General features: G+C 41.4%; 1 protein-coding gene across 4 annotated transcripts in view; it reads right to left on the bottom strand.

Moving 5' to 3' along the window:
• Positions 1–18,195, bottom strand: part of CDK6 (cyclin dependent kinase 6) — a 114,353-nt gene that overhangs the window by 40,830 nt on the left and 55,328 nt on the right. The gene's annotated exons all lie outside the window — the stretch shown is intronic.

The following is an 18,195-nucleotide window of genomic DNA, read 5'->3' as shown; positions in this document are numbered from 1 at the left end:
TGACTCTTTCATGCATGAGGCTCGTTGGTAAACTTGTGTTAGCTCTCTGAACAGGCACACTGCCACTGATCCACAGCATTCAGCTTTTGTCAAATGACTGAAGTGGTGTTACACACTGGAGCGGTGTCTGTGTCCACAACTGGTTCACACTAGGGATGGGAGAGAAATTCAGCCCAGTTCACTTTTAAATGCACACCTACCTAATTCGCCCCCGCTTAAACAAAATGCAAACCAAAAGGCAGCCATTCCAAAATTCGCACTTCTCCAAATTTTGCAATGCACTTCTCCAGCTTAGCAATGTGTGCAAAACCCCACATACTAGGGTAAATTGTACATTAAAATGCATATATTCATGAAATACAAAATACAAAAATACATTCTACTGTATTAGCAAAATTGCATAAAAATGTGTATTGGGGGGGGAAAACATTGAAATGCTGAAGTTCCAAGAGGAATTGTACTTAAAAGAAATCACAAACTGATGTGAACTTCAGGCTGGAAAAACAAGAAACTGGGAGGAATCAAAACTGACAGATTTGCTTATCCCCTTATGGTTTGCTTATTCCCTTTATTGTTTTCAGGGAAGAAGCAGAAAAAATGGTGTCCCTTTCTTCACGAATGGGACAATGTAAATGAATGTTATACTAGTTGATGTATCACAAACTTTTGTGACAGTCATGCTGCACCACTTTTCTTTGAGAGGAAGGCCACACAATAAGCAGATACACTTTGACTACTTTCTTCTTGTTAGCATATACAGTCATACCTTGGTTGTCGAACGCCTTGGCACTCATACGTTCTGGCTCCTGAACGATCGAAACCCGGAAGTGAGTGTTCCGGTTTTCGAACGTTCTTTGGAAAGCCGAACGTTGGATGCGGCTTCCGCTATTGTTTCTGGTGCGCCTGCACAATCGGGAGCCCATTGGAATCGGGAGCCCATTGGAAAAAGTTGAATGGACTTCCAGAACGCATTCTGTTCTAAAACCAAGGTATCACTGTATGTATTTTCGAATGTGTTTCTTTTTAAAGAAAAGGGGGGAAGGTGCAGCTGTGATTTCTGTTTCCACAATCTTCCCATGTTATTGTCACAACACTCATGTGAGCTACAATCAAGTCCCAGTTGTATAGTATTCCATCTATGCAAACAGATTCCATGGGAGGGGTGTGTGTGTCATGCTGCAGAGAGCAGCCATGATAATGTTCACAGTACTGAAGAAGAAAAACACTCAAAAGCAAGGTTGGGGGCCCTCAGGTCCACAAGCCGTGTGTAGCTCTCTAGCAGACTAGGTAGATTCCTGAGAGCTAAATAGGCTCTACCTAGGCACCTCCCCTCTACCGCCTCAGGCCATATTCCCAGAATGCACCACTCACTGGTCCTGTTTCACACCCTCAGTTCTGGCTGGATGGAATGCATCCTTGAACTGTGATAATTTTAAAACAGTTCACAAAACGGGATGTGAACGGAGAAGTTGTGTAGTTTTTCACCAGTGATGTCATGGGCACCAGCCTTAAGATGCCAAAGAAATTTGCACACCTTCATTCCACACAGCAATTCCTGTTGCCAGCATGAAATTTTGCGGGGGTGGGGGGCAGCATTTCCCAGAAACCAGTGCTGTAATTTGAATGTCAGGATATGTAATTTCCTTTCTTTTAGAAGCATTACCTCAAAAGAGATAAAACCTTGGAAAGGCCTTGCATTGCAAGCTTGCTCTTCCTTGTATTTTATATATTTAAATACATGTTATAAGGTGGGTAATGGATTAGAGAAGTGGGGAGGCAAAAATTATTAATTTGGAAATTGCACACAATTTCTACAGGGAAAGAGCAAGTTGCATTTCAATTATCAGATCTGCAGTGTTTCAGTATAATTTTTCAGTGTGGAGGGGTCTCTCAGGGTGTGTAATCTGTATGTTAAAAATGGTAAAATGTTTCCGCTTGCCTTCAAGGAACTTGCATGCAAAGAATAACCACAGGATATTTTTCTCACTTAAAAAAAACAACAACCCCAAACAACTCAGAGTGATGGAGTGAATCTGCAGTGACTGATTCATGAAGACCATTTCCCTCTGCCTCATCCCTTTTTCACCAGAGAAACCAAATAAATATTTGTGGACATTCCATTCACAGAAACAGATAAGCAGAAATGGAAATTATTCTGAAGGCAGGATATGGTGAGCTCAACACCAGAGCAGAACTTCCTCTTCTGCATTGGTTTTATTTCTATTTTTCACTTACAAAAGTGTTTGCTTAGGTAAGCCAGAAAAGAGGGATGTTTCATCTCTAAAAGAAAACAATAGCATTGCATCATTATGGGTATGTATAAGTGCCCCTGAGTGCTAGGACATGCTAAAGGAAGGACAAACCAGGTACCCTCCTAAGAATAAGATCTGTTTTTAAATAGTAATACAGTTGTACCTTGGATCTTGCACTCCTTGGCTCCCGAACAAATCGGCTCCCCAATGATCGAAACCCAGAAGTGAGTGTTCTGGTTTTCAAACAATTTTTGGAAGCCGAACGTCTGATGGGGCTTCTGTGGCTTCCAATTGGCTGCAGGATCTTCCTGCAGCCAATCAAAAGCTGCGCTTTGGTTTTCAAACATTTTGGAAGTGGAACGGACTTCCGGAACAGATTTCATTTGACTTCCAAGGTACCACTGTACAGATTTAACTATACAGGTAAGGCAGAGCCAAACAGCAAGGTTGACAATAGCACAATCCTATACCTAGATGCTCAATGGAGCTTATTCCCTAAGTAGGGGTGTTTAGTATAGCAGCCTAAAGGTGCAATCTAGTTCTGCTGGAGTCAGTAGAAACTCTCTTATTAGCTTCTTAGGATCTCAGCGACAATCAAAATGGTTAATCAATTTTTTCCTGTGCCTTCTCTCTGTGGTACGAGTTTGCATTATAACATAAACCCAAAGCTTTAGGCTTTAACATTAACCAAAACAGAGTGTTGACGTACCTGGTTAGCATGTTTAATTCATCACATGATTCCATTTAACTTCATGGTTAGATTAGAGAGAGAATAATGCAAAAGTGTGACACCAGGCATTTGGCACTGAAAAGAGTATTTGGGGAATACCTCCATGTAATGGACAGCAATTTCATATATCACAAACATAAAAAATAAAAGCAAACCAAAAGGATTTCCACATACAGTTATCCAGTTGTTCCACAACTGCTAATCAACAACTGATCTACCAAATCATGATCATGGTGCTGATAACACCAAGGTCTGATCCTGTATGGGACAGCTGCATATTCCTGCCCTGCAGAGGTTTGGACTAGAAGATTCTAAGTGTCCCTTCCAACTCTGCAATTCTATAATTCTTTATGATTCCTCTATGATGCAATTATCTTGCTGGTTTTTTTAACAAATGAAAGGGCTCTATACAAAGAATAAGACCAAAACAAAGAACAGAGGCGTGGATTCTTTCTTGGTTTACACTTCTTCATTCACTGATGTGTTTGTTAATGTTGTACCTGCTTTCATGTTATGAGAAGATAGCCAGCACTGTAAGACTTTGTACGCTCAAAAGGAACATTTTGTGTCTTGTCAACTGCTCTTGACCTTTAGGGAGGATAGTGCATTCATGCAGTTAGTCTATATGGTTCGGGGCTCTTTGAAGAATGAATTCATTCATAAAGATAGCCTTGTACATAAACTAGACTCTAGTCCAATGCTGTGCCTGCAGGGAACCTGTGGCTCTTCAGATGTTGCAGGATTAAAGGTCTCATCAGCCTAGTCAGTATGCCCAATGGTCAATGATAATAGCGGGTGGGGGCATATCAGCATCAATAGACACCTGGCATCTTGCTAATCTCAAGTTCAATTATACTTCTACTTGAGAAAAGATAATTTGCAAGGGTTTGTAAGACAGCTATGCTAAACATATTTACTAGAGGGAAAGTATCATTAAACTCAGCAGTATTTATCTGAACATCCATGTTCAGATTTTCACTAATAAGACTAAAATTACTATACTTGACAGATTGCTTTTCTCACCTCTCTGGGATATGGAAAACCTTTATATTTCCTTAACTGTTCCTTGCACCATCTTCACCACAGCAACTAAGTTCTAGGACTTTTTAACAAAACTAAAATAATTGTTTCTGTACTTGGTAACTTTCACTCCAAACAATGTTATTAGAAAGGAAACCATATTTTCTAATTATTAGTTTGTGAAGGCAATCCCACCCCTGACACTACTTTTGATTCTATGGGGCATAAATTACTTTTATGTTCAGTGTGTGAGAATTATTTTTTCAACTGTATTTTCTTATTGTCTTGCACAGAACTTCCAATTTAATAAGCACAGTTTTATGTGTTGCATTAGAACATCTGAATCTTGAAAAGGAAAGAAAAATTGAACAGCTATGAGAGTTAAATATAAGAACTATTTGTTTCCTTTGATGGTTTAACCAAAACATTAATCAGAACTTTATGCTACATTTCTAGGAAGAACCACATCCCTAGAATGTTGGTGCTGTTCTAAAGTATTTCTAGGTATCTCAATGCACATGAACATGTGTATATATAAACACTAGCGGAAGGCACTTCATCTCGATATAGTGATTTTTTTTTCATCAAGTCTCATGCATTACGCACGTGTATGCAATTGTTACTAGACAGAACTGCAGTTTAAATTTTCTAACCAAGCCCTGATTACATAAGTAAGACTACCAGTATATTTCAAAGCTTGTATTGCACTTATTTCTAGAAAATCTAACCATTTTTTAATAGCAATTGATTTTTTTAAAATATACGTATAAAAATTAGAAAGCCCATTAAACAACTATATATAGTTCATTCATGTTTCTTTCTTTTCTGTGGTGCGGAATTGCCATGATAACTCTTCCTAGCAGAGAGGTTACTTCTTGAGGTCTTCATGAGAAAGGGCACCCTACGGGAAATTTGAGGGGAGAAGCATGCATTCAAATAGCTTTCACAGTTTACTCTGCATGAGGCAAGTATATTTACCTTGGCATTCCTTGCAATCAGTGGTATGCAGTGCAATGGATAGTATTAGGTTAGTAATACGGACTTCATCTAGATGATGAACTGGTGCAGGTCACAATATAGTGAAGTTAGGGTGGCCAGATGCAAAACAGGAGATGGCATTCCCTATTTTACACAAGTAGCCAAGGGGCAGGTGTCCTGCTCTATTTTTGCATCTGGCCACCCTAAAGCCCACATAGCACTGGTCACCAAATATTTTTCTTGCTAGAACCAAGAGCGAGCAAGCAGAGAGGATCAAGTACACTGGTTGGCCAAAGCACAGCTAGGCCTCACTTCCTCATGTTTATTCTTGACCACACAAGCTTCATTTGTGAGGGATGCCATCTCTGTTGCCTTTTCAGCACATACTGAAGACAGGCCTTTTAAATAGACATGTTCTGTATTGAAATTGTTGTTAGATGTTTGATCGCTTGTGTGTTTGATGCCATGTGTTCCTTTGGAAGGAAAGACAGGATATAAATCTAATCAAATTTAATCACCATCTCCTGCATCTTCAGCTAGAATTTCCTTATTCTTTTCTTTTTTAAAAAAACCCATACTCTTGTGCTTTAACAGTAGACTGATCTACAGACATTGGTAGATGATAATGCATTCTATCTAAAGCCACAGAAGCAGGCCAACACATTTATTTCTGGTCCACTGTCAAGCCTATCTGAAGCTGTAGCACCCACAGCCAACTGTTAGATACCACATACTAATTCCAAGCATGCCTTAGAGACCTTATTGGTTGCTCTTCTAAGTATTTTGGAAAGTGGTTTGTCTGTCTGTCCATCCATCCAGATGCTTCTTGAGATATTATCAGCATATGTGGCATGACAGTTCCCAAGATGGAGGAGTTGGTTTTCGCCTATGTTTGAATACTGTTTAACACCATTTTGAATCAAGATGATAGACCTAAAAGTTCCAAACTGAACCAACAGTCTCCAAATTTAGCAGAATGGTTCCCAAGATTGAGAAGCACAACTGAGGAGTCATGCACAGCCATATAAACTATCAAACCACACTATTCATTTACAAACAAACAAACAAACAAGTTTTAAAATTAGCAGATCAACAAAGGCAATGAACAAATTATGAGGGAAAATTGAAAATTTAAAAACCCACAAGCTTCACTTCCTGACTCCCCAAATTTTAGTCAAATCATAGCTTCCCTCTAGTCTTTTAAAAACAGTAACAGGCAAAAATTGGATTAAATTAGTTTTCATTTGGCATTGATGTGCTAGAAATTTGGAAAATGAATAAAAATTAATTGGCAAAAAAGTAGAAACAGTAACAGGGGCCATCACAAAAAGTAAGGGGCCAGGCCACATCTGGCCTTCCTTCTAATTAAAATCCTGAAGAAGTTTCCCATCACAGCTTCTGATATATCTAAAATTCAAGTTGCAACCATTGTACTTGAAATTAAAACCTGTTTAGCTACGTCCGGAACAGGCTTGTTTATTATGCATTTCGGAAAAGCACCTTCTCTTCACATGCTGAAGGGTCAATGACAAAAAGGCAATGCCAAAGAATGTTCAAGGTAATAAGCGCTTTCATGTTTCTAGTTCTCATGTCCGAGAGCATAACATCCAGCTAAAGGGCAGCAAGATAAGAATGATATTGCTAGTTACTAACAAACACCAGATAAAAAGGGCTCTTATGGCTACTGATAAAGTGACAGCATTCTACACATTCCTCCAAGTTGAGGAAGTTTTCGAGAAAGGCAGCTATGTTACATGCGAAGCACCATGAAACAAGCCTATCTCTGTGTTTTCAAATTCCAGCATAGCGATGGCACATTTCTCTCCCTTTCCCCCACAACCCCATCTCTTCCCCTGGAACAGAAGTGTTCTCTGGACATGCAGAAATAACTCTGGTGTGTTGCAGTTTCCACTAAAACCTGTAACCATGTATGCTGGCAGGACAGAGGAGTTCTTTAGAGCGCCCTGGCTGCAAGCCAATGTTTACAATCCCCTGGGTGGGAAATGCAGGGTCAAAGGCTCTAGATGGCAGGCTCCACAAGCCTTTGCTGTTGCCGCCAATGACCTTCTGCCTCTGTTTTCAAAGTAGCTCCCTTGTTAACCCTTTGGAGACTGTGGGCACAAGAGCTTTAGGAAGGAAATGCCTTCCCGTGGAAGCACAGTTGCCCCCTTCCGGGCATAAACCTGTCAGGCTGTGGCAGCCGTGGAATGCTGGGATAACAGCAGACTCCCAGCAGACTATCAGGGTCACAGGAGAGAGCTCCCTTTCTCTCCTCCCAAAAGGTCACTCCAGCCAGAGGTAGACGGGCAACACACTCCCTCTTTCCCCCCTCTGTTTGCCACAAAGCGTGAAGGTTCTCCCAAGAGCAAACAATGGACTTTAGATTACAGGGTTGTGAAACAGCATATTGAGTCTGCAGGAGAGAAGGAAGCATCCAATTTAGGAAGAAATGCTTTCTTCCTGCCTAGCCAATGAGCACTGCTGGAACTGGTGGTGGTGATTCCTCCTCCTGGCATATTCTCACTAAAGGAATTGGTCTTGAAATTAAAGACAGACTGAAGCAAAAAGGGAGGATTCAACACAGAGAGGAGTTAGGAGCACCTCACAGATTTCAGTTTCTCCTTTTTTGGATAAGCAAAGCAGAGCAAACAAGTCACCCTTCTATTCCCAGTTTGCCTTACACATCTGCTGATTGCTTTCCTCAAACGTTTACGAAATTTTACTTGCTAACCAAACTTGCTGCATGTTCTGCAGCCTTTCCCAACTACAAAACTTGATGGGCACATTAATTTATAAAGCAATCTAACTTCTACAGCCTCCATGCTGTGGCTTCCTCCCACACCTGCTCAGCCCCTACAATCTCCCTGCATGTACGGCTGCAAGGGTTGCCAATGTTTGGCTGCAGTGAGTTTCCCCATCATTTAAACTTCCAAGCTAGCTACAGCTTCACCTGTTAGAGGCCTGCCTGTCATGCTGCTCTTAAAGATATTTGAAGCCCTGCAAGGAAAAGACTGGCAGTCTTTACCCCTGCTTGGCTCTTCTCCCTTCCCAACTTCTACCGCACAATGATGTTTCATCATTCAAGGTTAGCATAGGAGTATGAAAGGAAGAAATGAAATGAAATGAAAGGCAGTCAGGCTTAGCAGGCAAGCACTTGCAAAAACAGCCGTTCCTTGCAGCAATCTAGATGGGACAGGACCAACACCTCGTGATACTTGTTTGGGATTTCAACCACCCAAGTAAGTAACATCTCATAATCACGAAGCCTACTTTCCCAAAATGTTTTGCCCATTACCTTTCCTTGGTGACAGCCAGAGTTTTGTTATGGAGGTTGCTGGCTAAATGTTCAGGTGGCTGATGGTTCTTCAGTGGGAGCTGATATGAAAAGAGAGCCGGTTAGGTGTAGAGGTCAGAGTGTGGACTAGGACCTGAGAGACCAGAGTTCAAATCCCCGCTTAACCATGAAGCTCATTGGGTAGTCCTGGGCCTGTCATAGTCTCTCAAACTAACCTACCCCAAAGGGTCGCTGTGAGGATAAAATGGAGAGGTGGAGGAGAACCATACATTCCACCTTAAGCTCCCTGGAGGAAATGTGGGCTATTAATATAATAATAAACAAAATAACCAGAAATGACTCAGGAGCATCGGAAGCGTTTCACAGACCGGACAATGAGCTGACCTCATCTTTGCATATTAAGTTCCTGTTTTCTCTTCCTTCTCCCTGCTTTATTTTGTACAAGCCTTTTGGACTGTAAGTAATTCTATCTTTTTTTCTAAATTTTATGTACACTGCAATGTTAAGCGTTTTAACATTTCACAATTATGGTTTAGGAAAATACCCACAATCCTGAGAGAGAAAATCAGTAGATCTGGCAGCTCTGATTTGGGCAAGCTATCATCTAAGGTGTCTGAACTGGGTGCCATAGACCAGAGAAGGCTGGCAGAGCAATCCTATGCAGTAAGCCCCTCTCAATATAGAAAGCCTTAAAAAAAGGTAAAGGACCGCTGACAGTTAAGTCCAGTCACAAACGACTCTGGGGTTGTGACGCTCATCTCACTTTACTGGCCGAGGGAGCTGACATTTGTCCGCAGACAGTTTTTCTGGGTCATGTGGCCAGCATGACTAAGCCGCTTCTGGTGAAACCAGAGCAGCGCACGGAAACACCGTTTACCTTCCTGCCAGAGCGGTACCTATTTATCTACTTACTTGTGAGCAAACTTGCGTAGATTTTCACTGCTACTATGATGGAAACAGGAAACTACAGGCACTCAAGGAATGTAGGAACGTAAGAAGCTGTCGTTTATATGGAGTCAGACCATTAGATCCATCCCTGCTCAGTATTGTCTACACAGACAGGCAGCTACTCTCCAGGGTTTCAGACAGGAATCTCCCCCACTTCTACCTGGTAGATGCTGTAACCTAGGACTTTCTAAATGCAAGGCAGAAGCTCCACCACTAAGCTACGAACATTCCACAACAGTAGTTCTTAAAAGGCAGCCCCCTACGCAGCACGGCAAGCAGAATGAAAAGGAGGGGGCTCTCAAAAAGCAGTATGTGTTACAGTATGGGAGTCTCCCATTCAAAGGGCGGAGTTTACAACAATTATACAGGGATGCTGAAGCTCCTTGGCAATGCCTAAAGCAGCTCCTTGGATCCTAGCCTGACTTCTGAGGGCCGGATACTCCTGGAGGCTACTAAAGTTGGCAACTTTAACATGCAGTCCGAGGCGTAGGTCAGTGACGTCTTTACGCCTACACATTTTATATGGTACCCTTAAGACTCTTAACCTTTCCTTTCTGCTCTTTCAATTTCTCTGGGTTTTGTTTTTTTGCAGTTTAACAGCGTATTTCGAATTAGTTGTTGTGGTTTCCTTCAGCGTCTTCCCCACAACAGCAGCAAATCATTTTGGCTCCCGATTTTTCTTGCTATGATTACTGCCAGGGGTGGTGGTGATAGGGCTATTGTGAATAATCACTCAGCATACTGTAAAACTTCCCTGTTTAACAAAGAGTCAATTGCTTAATGATTAGGAATAAAGCACAGAACAGAAAAGGTTATATCAGTTTCTTCACTTCCTATTTTTATCCCAAGCAACTATGTTAAGTCACTGGTCTTTTCATTACATCAGCTAGCTCTAAATTCTTTCACTTCATTGATGGGTTTTAAAAAGGCAGCATTCATTGCATCTGTGTGTCCCCTAAAGGCAGCTGTTGCTGTGAAGTATTGCATTTTTTGCATCTGCCCCCAACCCTTATAATATTATACAAATAGCAAAACACCCCGAGCAGCTCCAGGTGTCCCTTTACCAAATTTTTCATGTGCCACAGACGATCTTTTATCGATTGCAACAAAATCTATCTATCTCTATATATACATGCAGCTAACAACTGATGTGCTCCATACACAGCATATAGTTAACACTGCACAACTGAAGCCAAAATATACACAGCTAAAAGGAATGTTACAGGGGGCCTCTCTCTTACCGAACAAAGCAGTCTCAGTTTGGCTCTTTTTCTCTAGCACTACCACATCCGCACATCGTTAGCTGGAAAATTCCAGATATATGCTGTAATTTTTTGTGCTCCCCCCCCCCCCCGCTCTTCAATGTCCAGATGCCATTACCCCACCCCTCCCCTCCTTCCTTATCTGTCCCTGCTAGTTTGGTTCTTTGCCAGCTGTGGTCAACAATTAATACAACCAAAGTTTTTTGGGGGGTGGGTGGGGGGGTGTAGAGAGGTGGAAATAGAGTACACCCCTTGGCAACTGGCACGGCCTCACAGGAAATACCAAATAAAAACTTTTATTATGTATTGTTTAACCATTTTGTTTGCCTGTAGGCCACCCTGCTATTGGTGCAATTTAGCAAAGCATGCTCCGTCTGGATGAGCTGCGCGCAGACTCTTTGTTTCCAGAATCTGTCACGCACAATCATTGCTTCAGCATGTGGCCTACTAAAGAAAGCGGAGAAGCAGCATGGCAGGCCTCCAGCCCCCCGAGTTCCTTTTCATTAGCCAACTAGTGACCAAATGTTAAAACGGATGAGTAACCTTTTAATATTCATGTAATTAATTTACTTTCCTCCCTTTAATTATGGAAGTCTTGACATGAAAAGCCATGGGGGGAAAGCACCAGCAGCAGAGGACCAGAGGGGAGGGGACTGAGGGAGCTCTCTCTGCACCCCTCCCCAACCTGCACCTCTCCATCCGCTTGCTCTTTGGGATACGGAATGGACCACAGATTGCCATTATGCATGGTTGCAGGCAGAGCTAAAGAGGAGGGGAAATTCCAGGGCTTATAAATATGTCTGTAACATTCTCTTGAATGTATTAATTAGTCTGGTATTTTAAATAGATTTCCCAGCCCTCCCCCCCATGTTTCCCCTCCCCCTCGCTCCAGATATAATAGCAATGGGAGATTAAAAACGCTTTTCATCAACATGCAATTACAACATATACTTCCTCTTCTTAATCAGCCGGCTAATCTACTGACGCATACAGCCATTCCCTCTCCCCCAGGATCCAACAACAAACCAGGCTCACTCTTCATTCGCTTCACTTGCTACTAAGCTATGACTGATGTGTAAAACCAGTTAGTATGACAATCCCACGCCGTTTTCTGGACATTTGAGCAATTGCCGTAGTTTCCAAATCCCCCACTGTTAAGGCCATGCAATAGTAGTATTGCTACAGAATATACGTATAAAGTTTGTTCTTGGCTTGCTGAATGTGGCTAGTTTGAAGGAAACAATCACAAGCCTAGGTTTAGGCAACATGACAAGCCAGACCAGTACACATTTCCCAGTAGCAGAAGGGGCAGTGGTGGTCCAATATTTCAGTAACATCCACCACCAGCCCACTGCTTGCTCACATTAAACCATGGTTTATTTTAACTATGCTTTAATGTGACATGCAAACCAGGTCAGAGTAACTAGTATTATTTTATTAGTCCTATTTTGTTTTTGTCTCTCCCTGGCCTACCTGGAGATGCCAGGGATTGAACCTGAAACCTTTTGCATGCGAGGCAAACACTCTACCACTGAGCTACAGCCCTTCCCACTGTCTGTGCCATCTTATGTAGTTCATATATTTCAGATACATCAAAAGCACCAGAATTGTTCATGCAATGAACAGAAATATGAAATCTAAATCACAGAGCTAAAAGAAGACCCCATATTTCACACATGCACGGAAAGGGGATGGGAACGCAGCAACATCAATGTAAAAGACAGGAGCAAAGTGCACAAACAATGGAATTTTTTTCACAGGTTCCCACTTGTCTATACCTATTAGGAATGTTTTGTGGTTGGCTTTAAAAAAAATCATTGAGATGGAAAAGTTCCTTGTTGGACACCTACCTTCAGTAATGCGTAGAACAAAGGTATGTCATCTGTGACATTAATTGCTAATCCAGGCTATAATATTTCACATATTCACTGGGAAAGAATTTCAGCTATGCAGTAAACCAAGCAGCAGGGATATAAAAAGAAAATCGAATGCCTTATGATCAATTAGGAAACTGAATACACCCCCCCACACACCTAGGCTAAGGGAACCTGGATGCCAAAGAGAGATCCAAGGAGACAAAACATTTAAATTTTGGGCTACCATGGCAAATCAATACTCCATTCCTTCTCCTCTCGTTCCTGTGATTATTAAGGTTTTCCTTTTAAAACTGCACCACTTCCTCCTCTCTTCTGAGAAGCCAAATGCTCTGTATATTCAGATCTATGCCTAAGCACTGTTGCAGTTATGGAGGTCAGGCTATGCATACGTAAATGTCATTTGTAGTGATTTCAACAACAACAAAAATCAGTGGGAACTTTCCTAGATCTCAATCCAGCTGGTGATATCCCTATGTAGAAAGATGATTCTACAATCTGATTAGTTTAAATCAGAAATAGAAAAGGGCCTTGTAGGGGAAAGCACTCTAGTCGCCGGGATCTGAAAGCATTGGGGAGTTGAGGTAAGATGCCCATATCCAGTCGAAGTCAAATGATGACTATGGTTGTCCAACAATACAGTAACCCAAATCACATTTAGAAAGGATGGGAAAGGCAAGAACAGCTATTGGTTTGCAGTCTTCTACTGTGCTTGTAGCTTTCAGAAAGTTACTACATTGAGAATGGTTGCAAATATACAATCTGTTCAATGCTAAGCTTGCTTGGTGAGGCAGGTTTGCTTGCTCTTGGCAACTATGTCAACCTTTGTATGGTAAATGCTGGTGTTACAAAATGAAAGGCAATTCAGGAAGCTCAGATAAAGTTCAGGTAATGTTTACACTGGTTATAAAAATCTGGAAACAATGCAGAGATTCAAAAGAAGCATTCTCTGCTGCTGTCTCTGTTTTGTTATGTTTTAATACAGCCTTTAAACTTGGCCAAAGGTAAACTCTACCCTAACTCTTGACTTGTACCGAGCTGAAACCATCTTATGTTAATGTACCACATTTCACTTTCTTGACTAAAACTAAAAGACCAACAATAAAAAAAATTCTTTAAATATATTAGGAACAGGAAACCGGCTAAGGGAGGCAGTTGGCCCTTTGGACAACAAGGGAGTCAAAGGTGTCCAAAAGGAGGAAAAGGAGACTGAAGAGAAGCTGAATGAATCCTTTGTGTCTGTCTTCAATGTAGAAGATGTAGGGTGGAAGTTTAATGTGAATTAACATATTCATTAGGGGAAATAACTATTTATCAAAGTATTCAGTATATATTTTATTTTCTCACTCTTTTGATATTTAGAATGTTTACTTAGGAAGATCCCTTCAGGATAATTGTCTGAAACAGTAAATTAATTTCTGCAGATTCTTGCATCATATGACTCCTAATCCATACAGCTGAAGGGCTTTGGGATGTCTCAGAGTTCTGTTGCTAGTGCTGCAAAACGAAGTAGATCTGTATTTTTCTAAGAACTTCTGTATACCACAGCTTCAGTGAGAGAGCATATATTTTGCAGGTTCAATCCCTGGTATTTCTAGGTAGGGATGGGGAAGACTCCTGCCTGAACCACCTCTACAGAGCTATGGTCTGACTTGAAATAGGCTGCTTCCTATGGTCTGGATTCTCATATTTGAATTTATTTATTACATTTTCATACTGCCCTATACACATAGACCTCAGGGCGGTTCACAACATAAAATTACAATATAAAAAACACAAAATGCATAATAAACATAAGAACAGAAAGAAACCAATAATCCCCCTTCCACAGCACATTTAAAAGGGCACTAGATGTCAATCAGCCAAAGACCTGGTTAAAGAGGAATGTTTTTGCCTGGCGCCTAAAGGTGTATAATGAAGGCCAGAGGAACCTTCCTGGGGAGAGCATTCCACAAAAGGGGGTGGAATAATTATTATTATTATTATTATTATTATTATTATTATTATTATTATTAGTTTTCAATTTCTATTTCCAAATATAAATATAAATCACGTCTTTCAAACGTGATTATATCAAGACAATAATGCTATACAGTATATAGCTTTTTAATTCCACAGTTTTGATGTGAAACATTTAGCTTTACACAGTGCGCAGGACTCTCCAAAGCCTTCCCACTCCTAATGGCATTAATTGCAAACTGAGCTTTCTTTCACAGTCTAGTAGAAACTAGCTTTCTGGAACTAGGATCTGTACAGACTTTGGTCCATTTAACAAGGTCAGACTGTTTATTCTCGACCAAATTCTTTCCCACTGTAAAAAGGTACTTTTAAATGCCACATTCCATAGCCAGTGCCAGTAAGTCACTGAAGCATATTTTCCCACAAGAACTGATACGATGGATGGGACTCTACTTATTTAAAATTTCTACCGTTCGAATTACACAAGGTAAAGATAGCTTGTAATGAAACAAATTGTTTAAAACTATCCATGCTTTTGTTGCATTGAAGTTTCAGACTGGGTATTCGTTAACCATAGCATTGGTTGCCATGCAAATACAGCAAATGGTATATCTTCAGTAAAGGAGAGTGAAATCACACATGAGATGAAAAATACAGTTGAATAGACATATATTAACTATATATGTTAATATATGAACTCTACCGCTGATTATATGAACCTGATTGTATACTGCTGATCTTAGGAATCTGAGAAGACTCCAAATATAACTGGACTCCAACACCCAGCTGTCCCAGCCAGCATGACCACTGATCAGGGATGATAAATAGTTTTAGTCCAGCAACATCTGGAGGGCCATAGCTTCTCTGATTTATTAATAAGAGTAAACTTGCAGAATATGTAGATGGTTCAGCATATGGCCCGAAGGCACGTGAGGCCACCACCTTGTTGAAGCTATGCAAGACAGGGTCTGGTCAGTATTCGGATAGGTTAAGAACCTGGGAACCACATACAACCCCAACCGGGTTCCACAATGGAAGAAAAGCACAATATGAATGTATAAAAATAAATAAATAAAAGGCTATCCCTTTAATTATGCTGGTGACCCTTTCTGGCAGGGTACTTGTTCCATAACAGGCTGACTGAGGCTGATGTCAGTTGTAGTTCAACAATATCAGGAGCGCCAAGGGCTCCCCATTCTTGGAATAAAATAGCATGTAAACCAAACTGTCATTGAAACAAACGTCTGATTATATCAACATTGTGGCTTTAGATAAACTGGGTAAACTGGGCTGTACCTTATCCCCCCCCCAATAAATAAATAAATAAATAAATAAATAAATAAATAAGCAAGCTCACTGCATTCATTGCAATTTTTGATGCCATTTCTCCTATACCCCCCAAATGAAGCAACCTATCATGTCCATTTGTACCATATCAAGTCAAGCCATCGGTCTATCCTGTGTAGCACAATCAAATCCAATTGGCAGAAGCTCCCCAAAGATTCGAACAGTTCCCGCCTCTTCTAATCAAAGCTTTCCCAAGAGCCAGCACCAACACTTGCAGAACAGTTTAACTCCACATGACACTGAAAACTTGTCCCCATTGTTCTGCTCCTGAGAACAAGCCCAGATGTTCAGCATAGGACTATCAATTGCTCTGATTTCCTAGCTCCGGGACTGGTATTCTCTACATAAACGTGTCGATTTATTCTGAGGCTTTCATTTATTTATCAGAGGAAGCATCAAGGGATAACAAATGACAGAAATATGCCCAGAAGGTTTACCTGCCAAAAGAATGCTTTACTATTTGGGAAGTAATCATTGCAGCTAAAATACTTTGAAGTTATCGGTTTGCAGCACACAGTCAACTAGGCTGGATCAGTTCTTTATGCTGCCTTACTTTCACAGCTCTTTCTGTTCCACTAGAGGAGTTCCTTTGTCGTCAGAGAATGAGGATGTATCTTGGGAAAGAACTGATACTTCAAGAAATAATTCTTTATGTGGCCTCAATATACTGCACCGCTGTAGGAAATGACAGAGAGTTCACATGTCGACTGATCATAATGATAACCCTGACAGGGGACTTTCTGTAACTTCACTATGTGCACAGCTCCTAGAACATGAGGTACTCAGTCCTGTATAGAAACATCTGTTAAGTGACTCACAAATTGTTCACTCTCAAGGTGAAGAACAGAAGCGAAGACTCTAAACTCTGGGGAGAAGAGTTTAGGTTAAACATTAGGAAGAGCTTCCTGATGATTTAGATAAGCTTAACAATGTGAAGTCGCTTTCTTTGGACAGTTTGGACAGATATCTGCAAGGGAACCATTAGCTGGAAAATGATAATGATTTAGAGCAGGAGGTTGGGGTAGATGACCTATTAGGTGCTACCTACAGTTCTATTATATCAGTGTTTCCCAAACTTGGGTCTCCAACTGCTTTTGGAATACAACTCAAATCATCCCTACCTAGCAAGACCAGTGGTCAGGGATGATGGGGATTGTAGTCCAAAAAAAGCTGCAGGCCCAAGGCTGGGAAACACTGTACTATACTATGAATGGAGATTGTATGCATCAGCTGTGTCAATGTGCAACTAAACCACAGGATCCATGTGGCACACAGGAGTCCTTGTAAGGTTTGGAGCGGTGTCAGAAGTGCAATGTTCTATATCATTGTTCCCAAATGATGTTGGAAGTCTGGATGCAAGTCAGCTGGCTGAGAGAGGTTTGCATGGGTTAAGAGCGATAAGATTTCCAGCTTCCTATCTCTGTACCTTTATCTCTATGCAGACCACTTTAGCTCTTTGATGACCAGTAAGTCTTAGGTTGCATCCTGTTTACAATTTCCTGCTCCTCCTCACACACTTTCTCTGGACCTTGAGGCAAGCGGTCAGTTTGGATTTGTCTTCTGAGAATAAAGGGACAAGCATAGCTTTTTTCATTTCTCCAACCAGATAGGACTACAGAATGCTTTCCTATCAAGAGTGTACTTCCTTTAATAAACATAAGCTTTCTTATTTTATACCAAAGCCTTAGTTTGAATACCTTTCAACTAAAGGTATGCTCCAAACAAGGGTTCATTTAACTAAAGTCAACTTCTGCTGCAGCAGACAAACTCCACATGCCAACATATATACCTGGACCTGACCTTTTTATTTAAGAAGCAGACTGTAGCTTTAAGCTAAGGGCATTCTTTATCATTTGCATATAGTGTTAAGGCCACTATAGTGTTAAGACCCTGCCATATGGGATGTCCAGGAAGGACTGTAGATCAGTGATGAAGCATCTCCTTTGCATGCATGAGGTAGGGTGAGGAGAGACTCCCAGTTTGAAATCCAGGAGACCCACTGCCATTGAGTTACATGGGCTAATGGTGTGACTCAGTATAAGGCAGCTTTCATATGTTCCTTTCTGTCTCAGGAGCTGCCCTTTAAGATTACTAGCTTAAGGTTCAGATCTGCCACAAATTCTCTTGCACTTCCCACATTTTAGAACTGTAAGGTTTGCTTGAGAGGCAGGCGGGGTTTTTTGCTCATGCTTGGAGATCACAATTGTAATGGTTATATGGGGTTGCTCGTGCGTAAGTTGCCGCCACTCCTGGCTAGGTTGCCTAGTTAAACCTTTTCTGGCTGGACAGCCCTTCACTTCGTGGCTGTTCAGTCGCTAGCAGAATCCGTCAGTGGGCGTTTCTTGAACTTCTTCCAGCAAAGAAGTTCTTTGATGCCAAGTCTACGCCTACTTTCCCTGTGTGGAAGTCTTCTGCGCAGGGTGGGTGTGGGTAGCGGAGGACCCGTGCTCTCCCTGCTGGTCTCCGGCGAGGAGTCCTGGAGCCCCCTCGCCAATTCCCCCGTCTGCCCCCCTTTATCCCTGGTGTTACG

Source organism: Podarcis melisellensis (genome assembly GCF_964234715.1).
Source record: "Podarcis melisellensis genome assembly, chromosome: 12".
Taxonomy (NCBI): domain Eukaryota; kingdom Metazoa; phylum Chordata; class Lepidosauria; order Squamata; family Lacertidae; genus Podarcis; species Podarcis melisellensis.
Note: the sequence above shows the minus strand (reverse complement) of the source record. Positions and strands in the feature narration are given on the sequence as shown.